Below are 8080 nucleotides of genomic sequence, written 5' to 3'. Positions count from 1 at the left end.
AGAAATCATTCTCAGAGCATCCAAAAAAAAAAAAAAAAAAAAAAAATTGCTCTCAGGGAGAGGGCTCAGGCTTCAACTCTTACCACAGCAATCAAAGTAAGTCTGGTCAAAGTCAGTGCCCACACAGGCTGTGAACTAGGTCAAAACCAACTTTATCACCCTGGAAGGTAAGGCAGGGATTATGGGACACACACTGAGTGTGAGTCAGTATTTCTGGGCTATTTAAATTGGCCTGACCAAAGTATTCTCTGAATTTCTAGTAATATTCCAGGTTAAGAGCAGCTATAGCCATTTATCCTTGGGAGATCATCTATCAATGTCTCTGCAAAGGCAGCTGAGAATTTTTACAGCAGGGGTTCAGGAATTTCTACATAGGAGGAGCTTAAGGGTAATTATCTGACCAGATGTCAGGGCTGAAGGGAGTATCTTGAGGTTACATTTGCATTAAGCCTATTATTTTCAGTGGTGTGTTTATTTGAGGTGATTCTGGGAGTGGTGGATGTTGATGAAACTGCCTATTGGAAAGAATTCACTTCGTCAGTCCTTCAACTTTTTTTTAAATACTTTTTTAGTTGTTGATAGACCTTTATTTTATTTATTTATATGTGATGCTGAGAATTGAACCCAGTGCCTCACACATGCTAAGCAAGTGGTCTACCATTGAGCTATAACCCCAGTTCAGTCCTTCAACTTTGTAAACAATAGGCATCTTCTAAGAATAGCAACCTGCTTGAAGAGCTTAATTAGTCTAGGTAGAAGTCTCATCAACAACACAGGGACCCTGTTGTTGAACAATTTTAGAAGTTACAGAGCAGGGGCCAGTGCCCCTACGTGTTCCAGTTTGGCTACTCAGGCTCGGAGGTCCATTTCTCTCTGCTCTCAGAAGCAGCAGTCCTGGAGCCTAAACCCATCTTTAGCCTTGTGCCTTCTTTCTTTGCTATGAACCTCTGCTGTGACCAGTCTCCCATCTATCCAGGACCATGCTGCTTATATTGCTGTGTGTCTGTGAGGAGGGAGGAAGGTCAGGACTCAGACAAACACTTGGAGCTACAGGATATAGTTTACCTGCTTAGATTGTTGATTAGTTGCCGGGTTTCTGTTCTCTCAACTAAAAGGCTCAGAGGTCACTCCAGGTAAACTGGACTGACTGGGCTGTGCAAAATAACCACACAAGAGACACAAATACCTTTTTCTTTGGGGTCGCTGTGACGGCTCCTCTGACCTTAAGGGTCTGCAGGAAGAGAGAGAGAGAGAGCACACACACCCTCTGACCCCTTTTATTGAGGAGAAGCTATTCAAGTGAGGCAAGGGGTCAGGTTTCAGGGGGCTGAGTCTATCTTCATGATGTCCACCGTCAGCAGGTTGACTGACACCTGGGTAGGCCACACCCAAGGGCACAGTAAGAGGAGGGGACACACACAAGGCACTTCCATGGAAGATTCTATCCTAAACAGGGCAAGGGGTTATATTATAAAGGAACAGGTGAGCGTAGCTTCACCCATGGGGCTGTAGCAAGACACATCCATGCACCCAGACACCGACCCTCGAACCTAAGAAGGGTGGGGAAAGCTCTGCTACATTTCTATGACTGAGCGCCTCAGTGCGCAGCTGGGGAGTGTGACTCCGTCCCGTGTGAGGTTGGTCTCCCACAATTAGTCTCAAAGGTTGTGGGACATGTACAGTTTTATTGAAAGAAATAGCATAGCCTAAAGTGAGGATTAGAATTAAATTCAGCTATGAGTAACTAAGAAATCAGAATAACAGCAGCTTAAAGAAAATGAACATCTCTCCCATCTTTTTCTCCTTCTCCTCCTTCTTAGCAGTTTTGTGAGGAAGTCAGGCCACTCTTTGAGTACAAGGACATGTCCTTGAATGGACCTGCCTACTTCTCTGACCTTGTCTCTTTTGTCTCTTTCTAAGGGTTCCAAAGCTTCGGTCACACCAAACTTCTTGCTGGGTCTTGGACACTTCATATTCATAATCCTTCTTATTCTCTCTGGCTCCTTCTCTACCCTCAAGTCTTGTCATTAAGACCTCAGTTACAACAGTATCTCTATTATCTGATTTAGCATTTTTAGCACCTGATTTAGTATTATTGGTTTGCGTAGGTTTTTTTTTTTTTTTTTTGGTCTACCTTCTCTAAAATGTCAGCATCACAAGAGCAGGGAAGTCTTGGTCAACTTTGAAACCCCAGGACTTAGAACAATATTTAGCATATACACTCAATCTATGTTTGTAAAATAATTGAAGAATGAAGAATGGTCTCCCTGACATCAGGGCTCATGTCTTATATTCCCTCTGTCCTCTCTAGTGCCTGGCATGATAAAAGATGCCCCCCGCCCTTGTTAAGTAGCACTGCATTGGAGAAGGAGCATCTGTCTCATCTTTAGGTGGGTAAAGGGCGGGGAAGGGAGAGATCCCTCATTTACACAGGGTGTGATGGCTGCACTGAACGTGGAACTTGGTTCTGGGTGGGTGGGAATGAGAACGGGTCAGTGAACCTCACAACCAGCCTCCACAGCACACCTTACAAATCATCTGTGAGGCCTGGGCTCTTCCTTGCTCTCTCATCTTGTAGTTCTGAATTCTACAGGATGGACAGAGAGACCCGTACAGAATGTATGTATGAGACAGGAACTTGTGGTACTGACTGGCTGCTGGATAAATTCAAGTTTTTCAATTCTGCATTCAGTTTACAAAATATTTACCCAGTGCCTGCTTTGTGCCAGACATCATGCTAGGTGCTGGGGATACACATGGACTAGATGTGTGAAATTTTGTTCCTAACTTAGTAAGTAATACAAAACACAAAAAAGGAATCCCGACTTATATAGGGCAAGACTATAGGATTGCATGTGATCCACTATAGCCCTTTTGCTTAAAACTTGTTTAACTAAACAGGGCACAGTAGTACAAGCCTACAATCCCAGAGACTATGGAGGCTGAGGTAGAAGGACTGAGTTCAAGGCCAGCCTTGGCAACTTAGTGAGACCCTGTCTTAAAATTAAAAAAATAAAAATAAAAAAGGAATGGGGACATAGCTTAGTGGTAAATCACCCCTGGCTTCAATCCCCAGCACCTTACCCCCTGCACATTGTTCAACCAGCCACCTCACAGTGCTATTCAACATTTCCTTCTGGATTAATGATCTGGTGTTTGCTAAATAATTTCTGATTGCTGGGTTGGGAGGACTCCGTGGAGAGTTCTTACCCTCTTTGACATTTAGCAGGTAGGAGAGAGAAGAGTGTCCTCCACCTCCACCCTACCCCCACACATTCCTTTGTCTCTCACAGTGTAAGGAAGGAAGGGAGTCTCCTGTGATATCAATTTTTAATTCCTTTTGGTAGGAGTGAAGCAGAAGAGAATAATTGCATGAACTCCCAGGTATGTTTTCATATTAGTGTTTATTGGTAATTAGACTTCCTTGCTGGTCTACAAGCCATATGTCGATGGTTGTCCTTTAAACGAAGGAATACCAATATACCTAGGAGCCTGACAAAGACAGTATCAAATATATTCATTAATAAATAATATGTAAGCTAATTTTTTTAACTTCAAAGAAGAGCTTTCAGATCTATGATCTCATTTCACATGACATATTATTATTTTAAACCTGCTCTCTGGGGGCAGGTGTTTCATGCAAGCAAGGCTAAGTGGGGTGAAGATCGAAGACCCGCCTCAGGCTACCTGACATCATGGCCCAGGCTGTCCACTGTGGAAGTCCCCCGGGGTCTCTCCCTGCTTGTTTAAAAACTAAAGGCAAAGATAAAAACATACATGAATTTCAAGCTGTGTTGGATGTACACTCAGGCATGAACAGGGGAACCAAGGGAGTGAGGCCCCTTTTGGAAATGTCTTTGGAGATTCTATAAACAATGGGGAATAGATGAATTCAAACTGATGTCAGGCATTCAGAAAGCTCAGAACTGGAATCCTTTAGTCTCCTGAGACTGAACAGCCAGTTCCTGTTTACTTCAACCCCAGCTGTGACTTTTTTCCTGTCTTTGCAATTTCTTCATGTGTGTGCTTTCATTTTCAGGAAGATATATTTTTTTTCAATCCTTACCTAATATTTTAGCTTTTCCTGTTTAACTCCCTCTGGGGTAAAAAGCCTCAGGTCATTATTTACTCTAAAGCTGGCCTGCAGACTACAGAAATGGCTTTACTTTGGATTTTTTAGACAAATAACACACACACACACACACACACATACACACACACACACAAATCCAAGTAGAAGTCAAGAAAAAAATAATTCTTGATGGTGCAACTTTCCCTATCTTCCTATTCATTCTGTCTTAAAATCAACTCCAAAGTTCCACCTCACAAAAATCCAGGCATGTGTCACCTTCCCTAGAGCCAATACTACAAAGATTGCTTCAGAATTTCCTACCTGGATATCTGTATATCCAGATGCCATATGACTGGACACCGTAGGTGGTGGTAAATTCTTCCTCCCTGATGATTCAGGAAGCAGAAACAATTAGTGCCTACCTAACCTGTGATGGAACTATTTTAATTCTGCTATTTTTTTTTTAATAGCTAGGTAGACTCTTTTTTTTTCCTAATTTTTTTTTTAGTTGTCGATGGACCTTTATTTTATTTATTTATATACAGTGCTGAAAATAAAACCCAGTGCCTCACACATGCTGGGCAAGTGCTAAAACCCCAGCCCCTCACTGAGCTACAACCCCAGCCCTGCTATTTTTGAGGGTAAGCTGAAGAACTAGTAACCCAGTTTACAATCACCTGTTGGGCCCCCCACCATTCTGTTATTGCCCTGCTCTTGGGGATGTTTTGTCAGCAGGTTACTTTCTTGCCAGGTTCTGATGCTCTTTGATGATCAGTCTCATCTTGCCTGCTCTGCTGAATGAGTGTAGCCCATGCTGAACCTTGCATATAGTGGGCACTCAGTAAGTACTGAATGAATGGGACTCATCTTTCATCAGTTGGTTTGAGTCTCAGTTTCCTTTGTAAATGATTGCTTGTATATCTTCCAATTTTGACATTCTGTAGGTCTCTTAGGAAAGCCATTTTGAATTATCTTCTATCTCTGAGGCTGTTTCTAAGCAACAGAATGGTACCTCTCTGGGATCCTTACCTGACCTCTTCAGCCTTTAGGTGTTTCCTGTTGAGCCTGTGGTAATATATATTATTTGTAACATGTTTATTTATTACCTAGTGATAACTCATAGGTTATTATGTAGCTTTTCACATCTGTAGGTCCTTTCTGTGCAACTAGAGTGTGAGATTCCAAAGTTAGATACTATGTATAAAGTGCTTGGTAAATATTTTTCAAAGAAATAGTACATCAAGATATAATAGCAATTCTATCTAGAGGAAATTCTGGATTTATAGGAAACAGAAGAATCAGGATGAATAGTAAGTTAATGGTTTAGGAAACTTGATGTGTGATGAAGTTATTCTTCAAGCTGGGGAATTCTGCAAGTGGAACAAGTTTGGAGGAGTGGAGAGAGAAAAAGAATTTAGAAAAATGTTTCATTCTAATATTCCCTGTTGGTGATTCCCAAAGAATACTAGGCAAGTGAAGATTTTGAGACTGAAGTCCTAGCCAAAGGAACATATTTTACTGTATTCATCCTACAACACCCCAAATGAATAAACATGGTTTTAGAAATCCTGGTATAAATAATGCAAGAAAAGAGGCAGGGCTAGAAAGAAACCCTGGAGAATAACTAGTGTGTGTGTGTGTGTGTGTGTGCGCGCGCGCGCACGTATATATGTGTGTGTGTGCGCACAGGCACACATGTGCATGTGCTGAGGATGGAGCCCAGGGCCTTGTGTATGCTAAGGACACACTGTGCCCCTGAGCTACACCACAGCCCCAGAATAACTAACTTCTAAGGAATAGCAGGAAAACCTTTGAAAAAGAGCAACTAGAAAGGTAAGAGGAGATGGTAACCCTGGGTTTTAATCCTGGCTCAGTCCTTCCACTGATATTAGAAAAACTGAGTCCCATCCATTACCATGGAATAGCAAGGGAAGCCATGGGCCATGCCTTGGAATGTGGAGGCTTCTTTGGAAGAAAGAGGACTTTTGAGCCCTTTCAGTATTAACTGAAAGAAACCCATGATCTCATCACTTGTTCTTCTCAAAGAAATCACTTTTTTTTTTTTTTTTGCTAAAAGGAAGCCATATTAACATTCTCAATTGTACACAAGAATAATCTAGCATTCTTTCTTAGAGTAAAATGGTCTTCGCATCATGTACAACCAGAAGAATGGGAAGTTATACTCCATATGTCAAAATGCATTATACTGTCATGTATAATTACTAAGAGCAAATAAAAAGTAAATTGATTTTTCATGTTGTACAAGAATAAAAAGTTATATGCAAAAAAAAAAGAGTAAACAGTCTTAATTTGGCCTGATATAGGCAAGGACAATAAAAAACTTAACACAGAAAAAGAAATGTTCCGAATGAGTCATTCTCTATCTTCTAGGACGATTCTTAAACTTATTTTAAATGTTTCTGTATAATCTCAACATCATCAGATCCTTTTTTTTTTCTTTTCCTATTTATGCATGGGAAGCTCAGAAAGGGTGAAAAGCAGAACAAGGGGAAAGGCCAGACAGTAGTTTACACGTTACACGGTGAGGCTGTATAATGGTGCAGCCATTTTGGAAAACATTTTAGCAACTCCTCAAAAATTTAACACAAAATTGCCCGTATGAACCAGAAATTTCACTACTAGTTATGTGTTCAAAAGAAATGAAAATATATGTCCATACAAAACCTGTACACTTACAGCAGCATTATAATAGGCAAAATGTAGAAACAACTCAAATGTTCATCAGCAGTTGAATGGGTAAGCCAATTGGCCATATTCATACAATGGAACATTATTCAGTCATGAAAGGACTGGAGTGTTATACATGGTTAAACCTTGAAAATATGCTAAGGGGAAAAAATCAGACAGGAAAACAACAAATTGTGTGATTCCATTTATACAGAACATCCAGAATAGGCAAATCCAGAGAGAGAGAAGGTAGATTAGTGGTTGCTCAGGGCAGACAAAAGGGAATCATGGTGAGTAACTGCTAATGGGCATGTGTTTTTTTTTTTTTTTTTTTTTTTGTGGTGATGAAAACGTTCTAAAATTAAATACAATGATGGATGCACAGCTCTGAATATAGTAAAACTACTGAGTTTTATACTCAAAAAAGGATAAATTTTTTGGTATGTGAATTGTGTCTCAGCAAAACTGAATTCAAAGGAAAAGAAAATGCAAGGGGGATAGATAGAAATTTTCTATTATTATTCTCCAAGTAACAGAAAATTAGCAATTTGTCAATTTTCTGGTTCTTCAGTCGAAATGCTTTGTCACCAGCTGTTTACCTCCACAGCTGTGTGGCAGCTGAGAGACCATCACTCTTATCCTCCATTTCTTTTATTACAGAATAATTTTAGGTGGCAAGATTAACCTATTTCCAATTGAGATTTCTTTTTCTACTAGTTCAAATAATAGCTAAACTCTTGATTTCTGATATATTGTACCAGTGACTTTGTTTAAACATTTACACAGTGTAGCATAGGATACGCTCATTTATGTGGTTTATCTGAGTATTTCTTTTCTTTCTTTCCTTTTTTTTTTTGTATCAGAGATTGAATTTATGGATGTTTTGGATGTTTAACCACTGAGCTACATTACCAATCCTTTTTATTATTATTATTTTTTATTTTGAGACAGGATCTCACTAAGTTGCTTAGGGCATAAGTTTTTGAGGCTGACTTTCAACTTGGGATCCTCTTGCCTCAGCCTCTCAAGTCACTGGGAATATAGGTGTATGCTACTGCACCTGGTTTATCTGTATGTTTCTTAGGTCACTTTTCTAAATGTCAATGGTAGAGTGTTCACCTAGCATGTGTGAGGACCTGGGTTTAATCCCTAGCATTTGACCTCCAGCATCACTAAAACAAGGTCATGTTTGTTGATATATAATTCATATTCAGCCATTTCACACTTGAAAAGTTTCCAGTTTCATGAATTTCAGTGAGCATTTATAGTCATGTAACCACTGCAGAGCCTAAGTCAGTTTCCATTACCCTAAAATGTTCT

This window comes from Ictidomys tridecemlineatus, chromosome 5 (genome assembly GCF_052094955.1).
Source record: "Ictidomys tridecemlineatus isolate mIctTri1 chromosome 5, mIctTri1.hap1, whole genome shotgun sequence".
In the NCBI taxonomy this organism is placed as follows: domain Eukaryota; kingdom Metazoa; phylum Chordata; class Mammalia; order Rodentia; family Sciuridae; genus Ictidomys; species Ictidomys tridecemlineatus.
This window is presented reverse-complemented; position numbering follows the sequence as displayed.